This window comes from Melospiza melodia, chromosome 2, assembly GCF_035770615.1.
Source record: "Melospiza melodia melodia isolate bMelMel2 chromosome 2, bMelMel2.pri, whole genome shotgun sequence".
NCBI classification, from domain to species: domain Eukaryota; kingdom Metazoa; phylum Chordata; class Aves; order Passeriformes; family Passerellidae; genus Melospiza; species Melospiza melodia.
In genome coordinates, this window is record NC_086195.1 from 81,786,636 (window position 1) to 81,807,004 (window position 20,369).

Consider the following 20,369-nt stretch of genomic DNA (forward strand, 5'->3'; position numbering starts at 1 on the left):
CCCCCGCCGCCGCCGCGGCCCCGCCGCCCGTTCCGAGCCGCCCCGCGCCGCCGCAGCGCCGCCCGCCCCGCCGCCCTTACATAACGCGGCCCCTGCCCGCCGCCCGCCGCCTCTCCCACGCACGGCCGGGCACCATGGGCTGGGAGGTGCAGCGAAGCGCTCGCAGCGCCGACAGAAAGCGGGGCCGGGGTCGCCGGGGGGTGGTGGCGGTCTGCAGGTGCCCGTGCACCACACGGCAGAGACAGACGGGTGGGAAAATGGGACACGCACACAGAACCCGGTACGTAAATACTCCTGTGGGCAGAGGAAAAGGATGCTAAGTTCTCCCCCTTCCCCTTGCTTTCCCATCTCCCACCTCACCAGGACGACTCCCACCGCCCCCGTGTCCCTCTTTCGCCGCAGTGCCCGCGGCCACATGTGCCCACTGCCGACGACCAGGCTGGGGCACAGCCCAGCCTTCTCCCCAGTCGCCTCCCCTGCCATGGAGCGGGAGCACGGTGGCAGCCCCCACGAAAGCCTTCTCTCGGCCCCTGCAGCCACTGTGCACAGTCATGGCACTCAAATTACGTCCATGTCAAATTCCCACCAGCGATGATGGCCAACGGTCCAGTCACATCAAGGTGGCTGGTGTCACCCTGAAACTCTTACCTGGCTGCAAATCTGTCCCAGGTGAGAATGGAACGGAATAGAGCAGAGCAGAGCAGAGCAGAGCAGTTGGGAGGAACGTACACAACAGTCATCCAGCCCAACTGCCCGACCTAAAGGCCCAGAGCACCTACTGTCCAAATGCCTCTTAAACACTGACAGACTTGGGGCACCAACCACCTCTTTAGAAAGCCTGTTGGAGTGCTCACCACCCTCTCTGTAAAGAAATACATCCTAGTGTCCAGTCTGAACCTCCCCTGGTGCAGCTTTGAATCATTCCCATGCATCCTGTCGCTGGATACCACGGAAAAGAGCTCAACACCTCCCTCTTCTCCACTTTGCTTTCTCAAGATGCTGTGGAGAACAGAGAGATCACCTCTCTGTGTCATTTTCTCTAATTTAGACAACCCTGACCAAAATAACCAGCCCTGGGCTCCAGACTTGCTGAACTCTCAGCTGGGTTATTTCAGCTCAGAGCAGAGCTGCTCTCACCCAGAGCTGTGACAGTGCGTGTCCTGGCAGCCCAGCTGTGCCATACAAAAAACAGAAACACTTGTCTGGGTTTAAGCTCTAAATGCAAGTGAGAACCACTAAAGAGAAATCGTGTGTGGGCCCACTGGTATGGAGCTCCCTTTGAAGTCAATAAAAGGCTTTGCCATTGACTTCACTGGCTGGAAGAATTAGTTGTAGGTTTGGGTGTTTTTTTAACATCATCAGACATTCATTGCACTCTCCCATGAGAGCAGGTTGAATTATCTGTTGTGAATAATTTATCCAGTGAATTTAGTCCTGTTCATGTATAAAAGTGCCATTTGCATTCAGAATTAGAAGTGTTCAATAAGAGCAATATGAGCGAGCACATCATTCAACTTACAGGTCTCTTCTGCCAGAGACAGAGGAAAGGACAGATGAGGCAGAAGCCAAGATATTGGCTGGAGGAGGAGCAGTCTCTACATTTTAGAGAGTACAGTCTGTAAACGTGCCCAGCACCCAGAAGCCACAGAGACAGGAGACAGACCAGAACCTTGACCCAGAGGTGCAAATTCCTCACCTTGACTGTGCCTCCATCAGTGGTACCACGTCATGAGTTTCCCCATTACTTGGTCATTTTTACACAAATGAAAAAAAAATTGATAAAAGAGAGAGAATACCAAATGATCTTGAGAAAATTCAAATACAAAGAGCTAAGCATACTTTGAAATTTGAAAGAGCACACCCTGATCATGTACCTTGGAGAAAAAAAATTGGGTAAAAAGCTAACAAGTACGGCTTGGCCACCCAACTAAAATTCTCTATTTTTGTACTTTCATTTCACCAATCCTTGGTATTTCAGCAGTTCTTCTGGATTCTTCTTACAATCGTTGGGTCCAATGGAAGGAGACTCAGAGATACAAAAGGCAGAAGAGAGGTGACTTAATGCTTCACAGCTGTATGGAACAGACAGCTTATTGTGACTTCTTTCTTTTTGTGACAATATGTGCGGCTATGACAGAAAGAGTGAACTCTCAGCTTGTTTTTCAGCCAGCTTAAAATTCAACTGTTAGTGGAGGAAAGTGATTTGAAACCAACCTGAAATTACTACTTGGGAAATGTTTTGACAAATTGATTTTTTTTTCTATACATTTCGTTTCAATACTTTTTTGCACTTTAAAAGACATTATTTAAGAATCTTGAAGTACCTCTGGAAATGGATAGTCATTCCAAAAAGGAAATGGTACAGCACTGAATTTTGGAAGTGACTAATATTCCCATTTTTTCTTTTATCCTTTTGTTTTGACCTGAAGACATCTACGGATTCATAATGAACTTATGACATGCTTTTCAGTCCCCTGAATTATGGCAGGGATTTCTTTATGGCTTCCCTTAATCTCTGTAGGTCTGAAATGGAAGTCTGCTTCTGACAGTGAAAAATATCATAACTCTGCATGCTTAGCAAGGAGGAAGAACGACTGACAGACACCTTGCAAAGTGAAAACAAATGAGGAGCTCTAATTTAAAAGCACAGAGAGACTCGGAGCCAGCAGGGAGCTCCTGATGACATGCAGACGAGGGGCAGCTGAGCTGCTGTTGATGGGAGGGCTGCTCCTACTGCATTCCCCCGACCTGTCTTAGCCTGAGGGGCATCTGATGTGGTGGAAGAGCTCCCATGCTGAGCTGCGTGGCACAGCCACACCAGCAGGTTTTATTCTAGCTGAAGGGGATATCAAAAAGGGTCTGTTCTCCAAGGTGGAATTTTTTTTTTATGTTTAGATTGAGTATGAATGAAGAAAACTAGACAAGAAACACAATATTAAAATTATTCAAAAAAGGGTAATATAGAAAATGTAGCATTTATAGGTATATATTTTTTAATAGCAATTAAGGACTTTGTCGGGAAGGCTTGTTTCCTGGACATATCCTACAGCTCTTTTGAGCTGCCTGTTAAAGGTCATTGTCACAGACTGCTGGTCCAGCTCTCATCCTTGGCTCCAGACTGACCTGTGCTGCGATCCTCAGGAAGCCAGGGCTTTGCTCCTTTCCCACCACGGTGCCTTCTCCAGTGACCCACGGGCGCCACCGTCCTGTCCCAGCCTGGATCCCTGCGGAGGCTCAGGGGCAGCCCGCAGCTGTGGAACAGCAGGATCGGCGGGAATTACAAACCTTCTGCAGAGCATCACCCTGCCTTCTCCCCAGGCATTACACCAGGCAGGGGCTCTCAGCTGCCCCAGACTGCAGGCTGTGGCACAGAATGGATACTGAATAACATCCCAGGCTTCATCAGGTATGAATTAGTGATGGGAGTGACAGGCAGCAAACCATCTTGTACCTCATTTTGACAGAAGCCCCGGTTTTTGGTATTTCAAGGCTGTCTCAAGTGCTGAAGGGGAGCGCTGGGCACATGGTGACAGGACAGAGGTGTTTGAACATCTCTGCAGGAGTTTTTCACTTCATGCTTCATTCCTGTGAAGCTTCAGTGACTCCAGAGTCAGGAGCAGCCCTCCCAACATAAGCAGGATATGCTCAGTTTTAAGCCAGAAAACTGACACAAAACTGCTCTTTTTTCTGCTGAAGTTCTTTACCTTTTTTTTTTTTCTTTGGGGGGGGGTGTCAGGGTTTTTTGTTTGGGTTTTTATTTTGTTAGCATTCTCTGTGGTTGTATTTCACCCACCACTTAGGCTCCTGGAATTGTTCAGGTCTGAAAAGACCTTTAAGACCTTGGAGTACCACTGTTAATTGTACATATGCATATATAATTCATGGGGCTCAAAAATGCTACATCAATTTAAAACTTGTAGGTCTTCCTAATGATAAGCAGTGAATCTAAATCACTGTGAATGTGAATTACAAGACTTTGGCTGGCACAGTGCCTGCATCTAGGCCCCAGCTGGTAATGGGAGAAAGTCAGCAGGCTTTTAGAAAGCAATAGATAATTACCTTGCCAGGATCTAGAATTTAAGGATGAGTGCAAGGAGGCCGAGAGCAATAATGTGTCCATAGGGAAAACAGGCCCACTACCTGAAAAGTTACTTTGAACACAGCATTTTGTTTTTACGTGATTAGGTGTGCTGCTGCACAGTTAAACTCTTCAGTGCATTACAGTACCAGGAAATGGGAGAGATGCTCTTTGCTGGATTACTAAATCAATGGGCTCATTAAGAGAGACATAAGTAGTGTCAGATCTCTACTGATACCTTAAAATCTGCTTAGGGAGCCACTGGGACTAGAAAAAGAGAACAGTTAAAACCAGCAAAAAATTCAGTAAAAGAAATGAGGAATTGAAGAATCTCTCATCTTTCATGTGACCATTCTTGCTGTAACATGTATCAGTGGCAAGTGGCTGCTCATACAAGTAAAGGGGAAGAGTGTCTGGATTTCTGACATTGGCCACTTGTTTGCGTTTGTCTCCCAACGGATCAATACCCTCTAATACCACATATTTCCTTCCTTCCTCTCCAGCCCATTCAGCAGCAGCTAACAAGTGGTGTTAGGACCACTTTTTAGCTCAATTTTCCCAGGCCAGACCATTTTCCATATCCTGTCCTCCAACCAAACTTTCCTCAGCTGCAGAGACATGAAGACCAGAGGTGTGCAGTCCGGCATGACCAGAGCCTGGCTGACTCCTGCTCACAGGCAGCTCAAATCTGGGGATGTGTCAGGGAAAAAGTTCCTAAGGGAATCTAAAAACTTCAATATATGGAAGGAAGACTAAATAGTGGCACGTAGAAGATGAGGGATAAAGTGAGGAAACTCTATCAGACTGTCATCTCCACACAGGCTCGCCAGAAAATGCCTGAATAACACATGGAAAACTGTCACCAGCAAAATCTGGTATCAGTGCAATGTACAGATAGCAAAGTTCATCATGACTAGGAGATGTGCATGTCCCTGTACAGTATATCTCCAGTCTCCAGGGAGATAATAAACTGTCATTACTGTGTTTTATTGGCTGAAGAGCTGCAGCACTGGGAAGTGTTCAGTGAGCAGAACAAGACCTGTTTCTCAAAATAGAGACCTGGACTCTATTTTCAGAAAATTATGTCTAAACTCCAAAAATTTATAGAATTTGAAAGTGCCCGCTGCAGAGCTGTGTAATTCAAGGAAACCTGAACGTCCTCTAAATCTCCGAGAAACCACAACAAGCAAGAGCCAGGGTACAGAATCTTGAACAGATAACAACCGTGCCCTTCCGCAGCATAAATGTGGAGGAATGAAGAAAACAGACTTTTCACAAGTTTAAATCCTGGCCCAGTCTAGCCAAAAGTGGAAGTAGTCTCATTTCATGAGCCTGGCAGGCTGTGTCGGGCCTGAGACCTCCTAGTGAGGACTTACTTAATGAGAAGGAATACTTGTCCTCACTGGGAACATCCTTGCAGCAAGGGCCAACAACTTCTCTGCACATGAAAGGAATCCTGTGGCCACTGTGGGGCTTTCTTTTATTACCATCCCTCAGCCCCGGCATCCCTTCTGGGTGCAACTTGAGAGAGAGAAAAATAAGGTCAGCAAGAAATGGATGTTCAGGTTGAACAAAACAATCACAGGGTTTCTGAAATCAAGGAAACCATCTGAACTGAGAAAGGATGAGGATACAGTAGCTCATCCAAGATTTTTGTAGAGTTTTTGTTGTCAAAACAACATTTCTGTATAAATGGCTTATATTTTGCTATTTTGAAAAGAAAGATGGGAAAATAATAGTAACTTACCCAAAATGAAGCAAAACATTATTAGACCCCAAAGAAAATTATTTAATGTTTTCCAGTTCAGTCAACTGATTGGAAAAAATCAATTCTCTGCATACTGTCTCTGTGTTATCCAACTGTTCTTCCCAATGCAAAACAAAAGGATTACAGAGAAATAAGGAAACAACTGAGAAACTGAAAGAGGGAAAATATCCATCATTTGTCTTAAAGCTAAATACAAATTAAAAATGAAGGCAGTGCATGCAGTCCCCCAAGGGACAGATTTACTTCTAATTAATAATATGTTAGTGCCCTAGCCCTCTGCATTAAAAACCCAAAACCTTTTAATCCTGCTGGAACAGTATAGCTAGAACCTCTAAGAATTAACCCAGTCCAATCCCAGATTTACTTGCACTGTAATTACTGGAAATGTTTAGAGTTTATTTTTTTCCATATACTGGACTGAACTGAAATGAGGAAGGTTAAAAAAAATCACATAAATATGTTTTTTTAAATGGACATGCCATTTTTCTTTGGATCTCTGCAGTATCTGAGACATAATAACAACTTAAATTTTATTTTTAATTCTGCTAGTTAAGTTTTTCTACTTCAAAAATAAATGAAAATAAAATCTTGGCTGTGCAGACTCAGCAGACCTGACAAACAATAGTACCACAGGAGGGATGGGTCTTCCCCACTATCTTTAATTAAAAGCCCAAACAGGAGTGTGAGCAGATTAGGGGGACCATGGGGAATACTGGGTCAGAATATGTTTTTCAAACAGTTGAGATGCAGCTGAGCATGATTTTTGGAGAACAGTTCTGCTAAGACACTTGTATTGAGAAGTAAGAATTTAGAAAACTTTAATCACATTGAGGATGCCTGAGGTTTTTCCTTGCCTTTGTACTATCCCTGACCTTCCCATTGAATTCAGCAGAAATACTTCTGATTAGTGTCAGCAGGTGTAAAAGTCTGAATTGGGACCTTAATTAAAGATTCAGCCTCACTAAATAGGATACCAGATAAATGTTAACTGTGTCTTGGGACACGGCGGGAAATGGAAAGAAAGAATTGTGAGTTTTATTATGACAGATTTTCAAAGCTAATTATGAAAGTCAGGATTTTTTTTAGGAGCCTCAAAACTGCAAATGCTCCTGTATACAGATACACACTATGTGTTTTGCATTTAATGCAGGGTATGCCTCAGAATCTTCCAAAAGAGTTGGCTATAAGATGCCACACATAACCAGGTTGTAGGAATCACTGGCTCCCATTTGTCTCAAACCAAAAGGAAGGTTTTGTCTCTCCATGCTTTAACCAGCTGCAGAGTAAACAGCTGCATCTCAGCTAGTTAGCTTAAATCTCCTTTTTTTAATGTGGCAAAAGGCAGGTATTCTCAGGGTGCAGTTTATTTGACATGTTTCACAGGACAGCTTATGGGTGGATGGGGTAAATCTTATTCTAAAAGCTCTGAGCTCGAGTTAAATGTTCAGAGAAAAACACCTAAGTTTGCTCAAAACAGTCCATCTCTAAATGTTTTGATATTTGTGGCATTTAAGTTGTTTCCCCACTTTCCCAAAAATATCAACCAATGTTTTTCAGTTTTGAGATTTTCTGTTTGGCAAAAAAACTTTGTTGCACAGAAATTTAAAGCATTTTCCATCTTCTCTGAAGCAAGCACGTGCATTGTCCAAGGTATATGCACATGGCAGCGCCTTCTCCTTGCACTGGAGGAGCTACTCAGACTGTCGTGGGTTTGCAGGACTGGGACTCTGGTCAAGGTTACCCCATGAGAAAGGCTTGGTGCAGCCTGGATTTTGGTTGTGTTGGACCCTCAGAGCTGTGAGGGTTTCTAAAGAATCCTGACCCTGCTTGTTCCTTCTGGAAACTCTGCCTTGGTGCACATCAGTGAGCTCCTTGGCAGGAGGCAGTGGAGGGGATGCTGTGGCTCATGGAGCAGCGCACGGATAATTTCACACCCCTGATCCCATTTCGGTGCTGGCCCTGACACGCTGCTCTCACCAAGGAGCATCCTGTGGCACACACCACACAAAAAACACCAGAGGTTTTTTTCCATGGGGCTATTTTTGACAAATGCTGTTGCTTTGACAGCAGATCGCTCGATCAATTCTAGCTGAATGTCAGCTGAAGGACGGCTTTTGGGTTGTCTCTCTTTGCTTTTTTTTTTTTTTTTTCCACTACTAAGAAAAACGAAGCAGTGGGTGTTGATTTATGACAGTTTTACTGAAATATCTAAGGAGTAGAGTGCAGTTTAAGAATAGATTCCTACCGAGAGGAATAATCACTGGGGCTTCCACTCCTACTCCTTTTTTGCTCGGACAAAGCAGGTTTCCAGAGAAGCACCATTTGAAACAGGACCACGTAAGAAACACAGGATTAGGCCCTCTGAGTTGGCTGGTAGGGTACCTGGTAGGCAAAGCAAGCCTCCACCAGTCTCTTGCAACGTGAAAGTCTCTCCTCAGTGATGTTTCCACACACAATAGCTGGATTCAGCATCTAACAAGGATGGTAGCTGCAAAACTCCCACCAAACTCCACAGTCCTGGATCAGGGCCAGGGGCAGGCAAACTGGAAACCAGTAGCACCAGTTTACCCAATATCTCTGGCTGACTGGAAAAAAAACATTTCTCTTGATTTCTGTCCAGGGCATATAATCTCCTGCTTCCAGCAGAACCCAATGGGAAAAATTATGCACCAATCCAAAAGGTGTTGTGTCTATCAGATGGGACAGTCAAGATCATCCACTCATTTTTGTGGAGTTTTTCCGCAGAGATTCACAAAAATAGGCTGACAGGTGGTCACAGAGCCTTGCCTGAACTCATGGATTACCAGGACAGAAGGAAGCATCCTGTGGCTGTTAGATCTGCAGACTTGAAAAAAACAAACTGGAGAAAATGACCTGATTTTTTTTGGAAACACATGACTATGGCCTGTCTCTCTTTTGACTTTCTTGCTTCATAACATACATGTGTACACATAGATATGTGCATATCCAAACACACAGAAGTCCCAGAACATTTTTTTCAGAGAGATTCCTCTCCTTTTCATGCTGGTCTTAAGCATGCGTAGCAGTTTGCTCACTCTTCAAGTAACTCTTGGTATTAGTTTTTTTTATTTGTAGTTGTATCTGTGAAATAGTAAAGGGGATAAACAGACAACAATCTGCATCCTTCACTAATGCTTATCTCAGATCAATTGATAGTCCCTTGTCAGGCTGATTGCTGTCAAAACCAGGACAAGCAAAGGCATTTTTCATTCCCACCATTGCAGCTGTTGTCTTTTTCTGTTAGCCCAATTAAGCAAAGCAAAAAGGAATAGCACCGTATCAGAGCCAGTTGGCCTTAGGATATAAATTGTCGTCTTTTATTTGTTCGTAGCCAATGCTGCAAGAATAACAAAGCCATGCCATAAAACTCAACCACTGTGCTGAAAACACAAAGGAGCCATTTTTTCCCCTCCAACTCTTGATGGCTTCCAGCCACGCTGCCCCATGGCAGGCACCAGCCCTCCCTCAGCCTGGCTGATGGCAGGGCTGTGCACAGCCTGCCCGTGCTGTCTGTGGCCAGCCCTGTGCCCCCACTGCTGGGCACCAGGGCTCAGACCCCCTCAGCCTCCCTCAGCCTTGCCCCCACTATACCAGAGCCAAGGTGGTTTGCTGGGCGCCTCCATGAAATCTGTTTCCCCTCCTCCACTGCTCCTCCACACTTGGCAGGAGAGAGCCCTACACCTTTCATCTTGGAAAGCAAGAGGGAGCCAGTAATTTTCTCTGGCACTGTTAGCCAAAGCCCTCCTGGAAAGTAGCTGATGCTATTATTGTAGAAGTGTCGCTGACTTATGGCAACAAATGCCAGAGAAGTGCATCACCCTTGTGGCTTGTTGTCTGCATGGCAGGACACCCTGTTGTGTGCTGGATTGTCACAAGTAATCTATGCAAATGCAGTCATTAGCTTTAGCAGATGTTTTTTTATTATGCTGTTTCAAAACTGAAAAAGAGATCAGGAAGCATTTTTGTTCTCTTACCTAGATTATGAGGAACAGAATAAATTGCAATGGCCTGTTGCAAATGTGAACCCATCCTTCCTGATACATAATGCTCTGCACCTGCTTCCACTCTATATAAGAACATTTTAATTACTGCTTTTCACTTTCTTGATCAAATTTTCAACAAGAATCCTCATAACAGCTTTAGAAAAGTAGGTTTGTGTTTAGTGTCTGCTTGTGACACAGGGAGACAGATAACGTAGCAAGGTATCAAAGCAGAGAATCAGCAGCAAATTTAAGTTCTTCTTTCCTGGTCTTTGCTGCCAGGCAGTGCCCCTCATCACAGATTACACTTTTTGCTCTCCTTGGCCTTGTACATCTCCATTAATTGCCCATGGCAGCTACCAGAGCAGCAGGCGAGGGAGTTTGGATACAGCCACTGGGTCTGAGGGGCAAGATGGTTCAGTGGCACGGTTTTTGGCTGTTTTGTGCCTGGTGTCTCACTACCAGCCACATCCCTGTGCAGAGAGCAGATATAACCTCAATGTCCCATCCTTGAGCTGTGGCCGGGCCGTGAGAGCGCTGGGGACACAACCACAGCCTGACCATGGGAGCTTGCAGTGGGAATTGGGACTGGAGCGGGGACCAAGGCAAGACTGACATCAAAGAGGCAAAAAATGGGGGAAGCTGAACTAAGAGGATTTGCTGGGGGCTGTGCCAGGAAGCCCCTGGAGCAGCCATATGGCTGCAGGCAGTGCTGGGCACCACCAGCCTCCACCTCTCCTGTGCCCATACAAGCAGCTTCCCCTCAGCAGCAGGGCAGTGGCGGGCTGGGCTGGCCCTGGGCTCCCTGCCTGCCTTCCCTACGCTCTGCAGCTGCTTGCCCAGGGCCACCAGGGCCACCAGGGAGTGGGGAGGGCTAGGGAGGGCCGGGGAGTGGTGGGCAAGTGAGGCTGGGGCTGGGGCTGGAGCGGCCAGCAGAGCTGTGCACCCCACAGGCCTGCCCAGCAGCCCCGAGCATGAGCCCACCCCTGGGCACAGAGCAGGGCATCAGGCTGTGCTGCTGTAATTAAGTGTGGAGGGTGCTGGTATCTCCTGGATATTTAAATGTGAACCAGTTTAACTGAGGTTTAATTAAAGCTGTTGTGAATCGGCTTAAATGTGTGCTTCTCCAGTTCTCTGGGAAGATTTTAGCTGCAGAGGTGGGATGCTGTCTCCCAGAGGCAGGAGGGTTGGAGCTGGTTAATTGTTCGAGGCCGGTGAACACCTAACTGTGCTGACCCAAATGCTGCTCTCAGCAAGGGCTCAGCTCAGTGTCCTTGGAAATCACTGAGTCTGTTTGCTCTGGGAATGGGGTCTCACAGGAACTGGAGACACTCAGCCTTTCCCCTCTCAGTCCCAAATACAAGGTACACCTTCTCTCTCTGTTGAAGCCAGTATAATAGGTTCATGTATCCTAAAGAAAACCGACCCCACCAAAATACTCAGCTGCACCAACAAAAGGGAAAGGGTAAGAAAAAGACCAAATGACACCAATTAACTCCCTTACTAAGCAATTGGAAAACACTTAAGAAGGTGTATAAAATAATAATAATAATGAACAGATCCCAGTACCACAGAGCCTTAATGTAAATTTGGTGTGATTCCAGCATCTCACTTGCCTTTTGCACTTCAAATATAGTGAAGCGTTTAAAGGGAATTATGCTTTTCTATTAATAATTTATAAATAAACTTCTTTTAAGTCTTTTTTTTTTTTCATACACTGAGCTTTATGCATGTTCAATTATATTAAAGCATTGCAAACTATTTGCTTCTAGATAAGGAGAAAGGTTTTCAGAGAAGTTTCTCTTAACATCAAAAGTGAAAAGTCATTTCCACAAAGGAAGTACATTAACCTGCTACCAGTTAAGAGAGTATAGTATTCTCAAAAGGTCCTTGAAAATTCTAAGTAGCATCAGATGACAACTTATTATCTTGCAATACAGTGTTTGTGCATAGTTGGTTGTGTTACTTTTACACTCAATAAGAATTGAAAAGAACAAGAATAACACAGGATGCTCCTAAAATGGCACGGAGCAATAATGAAACACTTTTATCCACCTTCATTTCACACTGGTAACATATTTTTCTCTCTCTCTCTTTGAAAGAGTACTACAACATGCTGCTACAAATCTCTGTCCAGTGTGTTGCTCTTTACTGGGGGTTTCCTGCTGTAAACCCTACCTGGACAATCACACTAGCAGGCTAAATGACAAAGGCAGGGCTCCAAAGTGTAGTTAGTTATTTTTATACCACAGCTGTAGCACCAGGATCAAGCTGAACCCCGGGGTCCTGGTTGTGTAAGGCAGCACTGTCAGAGATGTAGAAAGCTGCACTTGCCAGTAATTTGCCCATTTCCAAGTGAGAAGGACAGATCTAGACATTATATAAACCATAACCTGAGTGTCATTTGCATTTAAGCATCTTATTACACAGCTAAATTAAAGTATCAAAAAGCAAAGTTGTAATGCAAGAATAGCAGCTGACTTAACTCAGAGCTCAGCCAGACCCTGCAAAACCTGAGCCAAAGACCAAGCAGAGTAGTGAGGCTCCAGGTTCAGGTGTGAGGATGCTGGAGAGGGCAGCTGGATGCACTGGGGCCAGCCCTGGGGCCAGTAAGGAATTGGCTCCCAAAATCCTGGTTCCTTGCTGCTCCCTTTCCCTGGGTCTGGGGACAACTGAGGAACAGCAAGGTTGCACACACTCTTGCACACAGTCAGGGGAATATGGGGTTGGAGGTCACACAGAGCCAGGAGAGAACTTCCCTTTCCCATAGGTCTCATGAGGGAGAAGAGAAAGCTTCTAATTCCAACTCCTCAGTCCTGTCCAAAGGGAGAGGAGCACCTCCTGGGGAAGCAGGCATGGGAAGAGGAGAACTGTGGACAGCATGGAGGGCAGTGCCAAATGCATCCTTCCTGGTAAGGCACAATGTGCCCAAGTTCCACACATTGCCTCCAGGAGCTCCCAGGCCATGTGTGATACACCTCACACCCATCAATTTTGGATCTTCACCCCACACTGGTATTATCTGTTGTTGACAAGGATGAAGAATAGGTTTGTCTCACACATAAAGAAAGGTTGGACGTTACTGAATTGTAGAAGGTACTGACCTCATATGTATCACAACATTTTTTCTCTTAATGTGCGCAGAGACATCACTATTAGAGATCTACTGGCTCCATACAGTAGACAGTAATTGTCAAAAAGCTCTTTTTCCTGTCCCTGTGTTCATTTAAGCAGTTTCCTGCAAAATTCAACTGGGAATTTCCTAAAGATACTAAAACTACCAGTTTAATCCCTTCTTGCTTTATCTGCATTTCTAAGTCTCAGAATTATTTAATTAGTAACCAGCATTACAGCATATGTGGATTATGATCCTATCAAGACAAAAATAGTTTTAGCAGGATTTTAAAAAAAATTGCACTTTCCTTCAGTCCTCGTTCAGCTGGACAAATGGGAGCTCATGTGCTTGTGAAACAAATTTGGTTTTGAGCACATTTCTTGACTTTTTGCACCAGGGAACTACAGACTTTTGAAGCTTCTTCTGTGATTCCTCTGGAACACAAAGTGTATTGTGGATCACTGTTATCAAAATAGAAATGGCTGTGCAGGACCAGGCGTTGGATTTGATGCTCCTTGTGGGCCCCTTCCAACTCAGTTTATTCTTTGACTCTGTGATATTTTTTATCTTTTTCCATAAATATGGAAATAACGTTATTGAAACCTCGGGGGGACAGCAATCTCTCCTGGCATCTTGTAAAGCAGAAGGAGCTGGTGCATGTGGGGTTGGTCCATGTGAGTGGATAAAGCCCCACACTCCAGAGAGCAGCTGGGCTAAGGAATGGAGAATTGTTTAAAAAGCAGCAAGAGATGAGGACAGAAACATTTTAAGGCCATGCCATTTAGAAAGTCCAGCATGCAGACCTTGTCTTCTGTCTCTAACATATACCACAGACCAGGTCAGCTGGGAAATACCCTGGGCTGCTGCAGCGCAACCTGACCCAGAGGCTAACACGTGTGGAGGCAATGCCCAGGGGCAGATCCCAGGCACCAGCAGATCCCAGCCCTGGCATTTCTGTGATGGTGTCAGCGTGTCAGCTGCACTGAAAGGCAATCTGCTGGAAAGCCAAGCTGCAGGCACTGCTGGAGTGCTGAGAGCAGAGCAGCCAGCAGTCCAACACCTTGTTGTGAAGGCAGGAACAGCCGTGAGTGCTGAAACAGAAACTCAGCCCAAACCTGGCTGCTCTGGAGCTGTGGCACCAGAAGTGACCCAGGTGTGACCTGGTGGGGCAGACAAGGAGTGAGCAAGCACAGATGGTCACACAGGAACTCCTGGCTGCAGACACTGCCCATCCCCTTCTGCTTTCTGGGCACAGGAGGCATGGGCTGCGGGGCTGGAGGAGAGAACCCTTCAGACTACTTTGTCCTGTGGAAAGTGACTGAGACCCTTGCTCCACACCCATTTCCATACATGACTGAAAACCAAGGAAATTAAATATCCCTGAACTTGCAGGCAGTGTTGCATAGAGATAAAAGGAAGGAAAAAACACACATGCCTTTCTCTTTTGTCCTTTCCAAGCAAGGGCAAACAAATCTGGCCAAGATAGTAGTTTTATAACTGAATCAAACTTGAGAAATATACCTACTTTTGCATGAAGTGAGGCTATTTGAGCTCTAAGACTCAAAAGGTTGCTGGGCTTGCCTACCATGAGCCAAATTCCAGCTGGCTGGCTGGAATTCTGTTGGCTGTGTCTGACCACAAGGGCATCATTACTGGTGTGAGTGAGCTCAACTCACCAGTCACTGATCTTCTGGCCCTTCCAGATCTTCATCACATTGTCTCCTCCCACTGTAAAAGGGCAAGACCCTCAAGAGAGGAATGTGGCAGTGTGGGAAGTGGCTGAACTTCCCAAGAAATCCCAGGTAAAACCCCCTAATCTGATTTCTGTTTCTGATCACTTATTTCCAGCCATTTCTCAGCTGTGTCCTTTAAGCATTCCTTGAGGGAAACACATAGCCCATGGAATTGAAGTTATCCTTGATGCCCTGCAGAGGTGGAATGTTACACAGGTGATTTGTTCTCTTCTTTTCTTCCCATGCATGCAGATGAGAGAGGTTGTGTTCAACAGTACTTTCAGACACTTCATATTCTTGTCCTCAAAAGCAGCGCACACATTCAGTTCTTTATTGCTGTGAGGCAGTGAAGAAAAAGCAGAAAGGACAAGACATTTTGAGGATCACCTCCAAGAGCAGAGGATAAAATACAGTGCCCAAAATGGGCCAGTTCTAAAAAAGAAATGAGAGCAAGGAAAAACCAGGAGTAACAAACTAAGGGCAGGGGAGAGCAAGCTGGTGTGCAACAGAAGTCTGACTAGACTTCTTGCTGGGCCTGATGAAAGGCGCACAAAACAGAGAGACTGGAAAGCCAAATGAGAGGCCAAAACATCCACTCTGCAGGGCTGTATCCCAGGATGTCCCGGTGCCTGGGGCCGCTCAAAGGAGAGGAGCCAGGATGTCTGCAGCCAAAGCCAGCACAGCACTCACAGAAAAGCCACCAGCACCACCATGTCCTCGCTGCAAAGGCAGCCGTGCCAGCCCTCCCTGGTGCTGAGAAGGGCATCAATGCCCCTCTGGAAAGAAACAGCTCACGTTGACACACACAGATTCACTGATTTGTGCACCTCCCTTCCTTAAGGGGACCTTGATTCAATGGACATGTGTGATTCGAGTAACTGTAGAATTCAGAGAGTCAAACTGATGTGTCTGTGACAGACAATTTCATTTAAAAAACCCTAAAACCAGAATTACTAGCTTTTCTAAGTGGCAAAGACTTGGACAGACCACAAGGAATTCACAAGAGTTCAGTGAAAAATGAACCCTCAAACACAGGTGCTGACCAGCTGACCAGTGCAGCCTGGAATTTTGTCTCAATTAGTTAAATTGAGATTATTTGAGACTATTTTTCTCAATTAGTTAAATTTGTGATTTCATTTCCTCCAGGGTGGGTTGTTTTTTTGGGTTTTTTGTATGTTTACAAATAAATTCCTTAAATCCTTAAATCTTGACACAGCAGCTGAATGTCAGGACTCTCAATTTACATTGCTTTTCCTTTCACCAGTTTTGTAGGAGAATACAGGCACATCATATTAGTAATTAGATTCTGTTTCTCCAGCTATTCAACAGATTAGTAATACGATGAAATAATATTTTCATGTTAATTTAGATTCCCTGAATTTATGATGCTATGAAAGTGGAAAATAATTAGCATGAGACCACCTAGTATCTATAAAACTTACTGCAATTGTGCTTGTAGAAAGTCATTAGTCTTTCTTCAATATAAAATTTGTCAATTAATGTATCCAGACCTTTTTTCTTGCTGTCATTGTTTTTATCTATGTGAGAGCTGTAAGAGGCTGTGGCCATTTCTTGCCTTCCAAGTACAGAAATTCAGTCTGTTTCAGCAGAATTTTGATATTTATGTTAGTTGGTGTGAGGCTGTGCCTATTTGCCCTTGATTTCATGTTTAATTATGTCTACAATATTCCATAATTAATCTCTTAAACAAGATCTGAAATGGAGATCAGCTCTTGTTTGAATTCTCAGCTTAGTCATCTCTTTTTGCTACAAGAAAAAGCCAATGTGTTTATCTCAGACACTATGTTAACTCTTCCTGCTGTTGCCCTAGTCCAAATATTCCAACACTTCCAATCAATATGTACCAAAAAACCTAAAACAAGCGAACAAACAAAAACCAAAACAAACCAACCCCCCAAAAAACCCAAACTAGCATTCTGGGATGGGTTGGATTTTCCCTCTAGCCAGGCTCCCACCTATAAAATTTCATCCACCTATAAAATTTCTTGCACCAGCAGCTCTCCTGCCTGCTGTTCACTCCCACTGATGCCAAAGTAGAACCAGCTTGCATGACTGCTCTGCTGCAGTTTCCCTCTTTCCACCCCAGCTCCCAGCCTGAATGTGCTTTGTCTGGGCTGCTGCTTTGATGTTGCACCAGGCAGTCTTGGAACAATAACTTGAAGACAGCATTAAAGCCAGCCAAGGGTAAAACATGCAGCCACCACTGTGCAATTGTGCAGATAATATGCTGTGGCTTTGCAGGAAACCTGGAGATGGGCGCAGAAGTCCCCAAATTTGAGACCAGGGGTTGACTGGCTGCCTCTCACAAGGAGCTCCACAAAAGCCAGGCCAGAGCAAAGCTCCCTCCTCCTATTTTGAACTGGTCACCACTTTGAGTGCAAGCAGGACGGACACAGCCTTGCCAGAGCTGTTGTCTTGTGTTGGTTTTGAACAATGGAGGATTGAGAGGGGGGAAAAATAAGTTGTTTGTGTGTGTGTGTGCATCTGTCAATAAGGGAGCTTAAGTTGGGGATGAGAGACGAGTGCTGGAGAGGTACTTAGAGAGATTAAGTGCAGCAGATTTATAGGTGAAATCTGGTTAGTGTTGATGCAAAAGGTTGTGGGGGAGATTTTCAAAAGCACGTGTGGGAGGAGACTGCTTGCATACTATTGATTTTCTATTTTGGTGCCTAGCTCTCATCACTGTATGACAGCCTTGTGAAGCACCGGAGCTTCTGGAGACACTGGAAGAGGTCTGTGAAGCAAGCAGGTGATGAGTCAACACTGGCACCATCACCCACTGCAGAAAGGGAGGGAGAAAACCACGTGAAAGAGCCCCCTCCCCCCATATTGCAAAGTGAAAGCAGTGCCCTGGTCCCTGTTCCCTGTGTTTTCCAAATAACTGGTGGCACAGGCAGAGGTCAGAGAGCAGGAGCACCATACACAGCACACATTCATGAGCTGTGGGCATGTTTCCAGCTTTGTGAGCACAGAGGGACTGCAGCCCATGAGTCCACTTTCCCTGTAATGAACACATCCTCATGTGGAAGCAATCCCTTCTGATTGTCCAGACCTGGGTGATGGCACCCGAGCAGCAGAGATAAGATGCAGCCAGTGCCCACACCCAGGGAGCAGGGAGAGGAGGATGTAAGAACAGGAATTCAGCAGAGCTCTGGATCAGGGGCACTACAGCTCTTCACTCCCTGTCAGGAAGCAGCAGCTGCTGCTCCACCACGTGCACTTTGTTTTTCCTCTGAAGGCAGAAAATAAAGTAGGTCACTATTTTATTTTCCAGAAGCCCAGATTAAGGATATTAGGAAAGGGCACAGTGTAGTGTAAGCTGCTGATGAAAACACCAGAGAGTCAAGCTGCATGTGTTTACACATGACATGAATGAGAAACTCAGTTGTTGACATGAAAAACAGAGCTCATGTGTAGATACTACATAAAGAAGAGGTGCAAGGTGCATTAATTGGAGGCTATTCAGGGAAAAATGTAAGGTTTCTGGCTCTTAAAAAAAACAGCAGACAAAGTAGAAAAAATATTAGCTGTCACATAAATTGAAGAGTGCCAGTGAAGTACATGTTTATTTTATTTTCCTTAGGAAGGCTCAGTTTTTGTAGGTTTTATGCTGTTTTAGAGCCTCTCCAAACCACTGTGGGTAACCAGGAGTGTTTAAGGTGATTAAACTGGTGCTGGGAACAGCAGGACATCAGCTGTAGAACCACAGGTATAAATCCATAGCTACTAGGCACAACAAGCATTGCCACATGTGAAGAAATTGGGTGTTATTCCTTTTAATCTTACACCCTGAAACAATAATTGCTCACATTCCCAACTCATGTTCCATCCAGCAAGAAACAGGGAACAGGATATCTAAGTCAAATTACAAACAATTGGCATATTCTAGGAAAGTGAGAGAACCAAAAAAGGTGGGGTTTTTTGTTTTTTAATTAAGAAAAATAATGAAGACATTCAGTGAAGAACTACAGGAGATCATCTGCAAGAATTATACAATGCAACAAGAATTTGTACACAATTCTCATAACTGAATTATACATTTCAGTGAACTGTGCAGTTTGAAACTTTGAAGTTCTCTCCTCCTTAGACCCCTCTCTTGTGACTGCCCACACAGATGTGTCCTTACAAAAGCAAGGAGGCAGCAGTCCTTGTTAAAAGCAGTGAAGGTTTTAAGAAACACCCCTCCAGCCCAGGATGTCACTGCTGGGACCTCTCCTGAGCAAGCTCATCACAGAGGAACTGAAGTTTTTGCAAGTGGTCAAAAGGCAGCAAGACTGCAACACTCACTTCTATCTGTGAGAAAGCAAGAATTTTGAGAGTAGACATTATTATAATGTATATTGCCTTGGAAACAGACAACATCTAAAAGGGAGGGAGAGCAGAGACTGGGCAGATTTATCCATTATAGTCATATATGACTATATGGCTTATATTATGACTTATATTATCCATATAAGTCATTATATGAGATTAGCTCTGCTGTTCAAAACATGGTGCTAATAATGCCAAGGTTGTGGGTTTGATCCCTGTTTGGGCCATGCACTTTGGAGTTGGTCTTGATGATCCTTGTGGGTCCCTCCCAGCTCAGAATATTCCGTGGTTTCTTCCATTTTTTAAAAATCAACTAATTAATTTCTGAATCCCCTTTTTTCAATATATGAAGAAGGATTTCTGAAAAAAGCTAGCAATGAGGTCTCAGCCTGCATCCCCGTGTATGTTTCTGTCTAAACCTTTCCAGTACAGATAAGGGTTTATTTTCCATATAAACCCAAACCAGGGCTTTCACAGTGTCCATGACTCAGCCCAGTTCCCCAGGGCTGAGATCCCCCTTGCCCTTCCCACAAACAGACGGGGAGTCCCAGGCCATGGCAGGAGTGGCAGGCTGAGGATGCCCCTGAGGAAAAGCAAAGAGGAATTACTGAGGCAGTCAGTCAAGGCAGGGACCAGCCCCAGCCACAGCCTGGACATGTGGACTTTGTGCTGCCCTGTCTGTCCCAGCAGAAGAGCCTGGAGCTGGTCTAGCCCCTGGGGATGCCCTGGTGCCACACTTACCCTGCACAGGGGAAGAGAAGTTGTTTCAGACACCATTGATCCTTCCCAGTCAGGCAAGAGAAATGCGGAGTGAGAGTCTGAAACAGGACACGTGGGTGCCTGCCTGGAACATCCTTCTCTCCATTGCCTGCCAGGGAGTCCAGAGGAGTTTAAGGGCTGTCACCCAACACCTGGATAAACACTCAGACACAGACTGTGCAGCCCTGTCCCAGCTCCTCTGTGCCACCCAGGAGGGACACCTAAAGCCATGCTGGCGGGTGAGGGAAGCACTCAGCCCACAGGAGGAGCTGGCAGCTCCCACGAGCAGGGCAGCCAGCATTCAGAGGTTTGCTTCACCAGCAGCAATGAAGTCTGGATCCCTGAGGTCATTTATCTGACAGTTTTATGGAATGATTTTTGTTATTCACATCTTCATTAACCCTTGCTTAATTCTGTACTTCCCAGTTTCTCAGGGCCTCTAGATGGAACAATTTCAATTCTTCTCTTTACAGAGGAAAGATAATGCATTCTAACAAATCACTCCAGACTTTCATTTTGCATGTTGTTCTTAAGTTGTTCTTATTCCTCCTCAGTTTTGCCTCAGAAGCTAATGGAAAAGAAA

At 45.1% G+C, this 20,369-nt stretch overlaps 1 long non-coding RNA gene across 2 annotated transcripts in view; it reads left to right on the forward strand.

The window, feature by feature from the left end:
- Positions 1-174: 174 nt before the first annotated feature.
- LOC134414458 (uncharacterized) overlaps positions 175-20,369 on the forward strand; it is a 29,039-nt gene continuing 8,844 nt past the window's right edge. Inside the window, exons 1-3 of one of the 2 annotated variants that reach the window (XR_010026742.1) lie at positions 175-280; positions 1,979-3,406; positions 4,582-6,837. This is a non-coding gene — a long non-coding RNA (uncharacterized LOC134414458). Of the gene's footprint in view, positions 281-1,978; positions 3,407-4,581; positions 6,838-20,369 lie in introns of those variants that run through there. The other variant, XR_010026743.1, reaches the window with a different exon arrangement.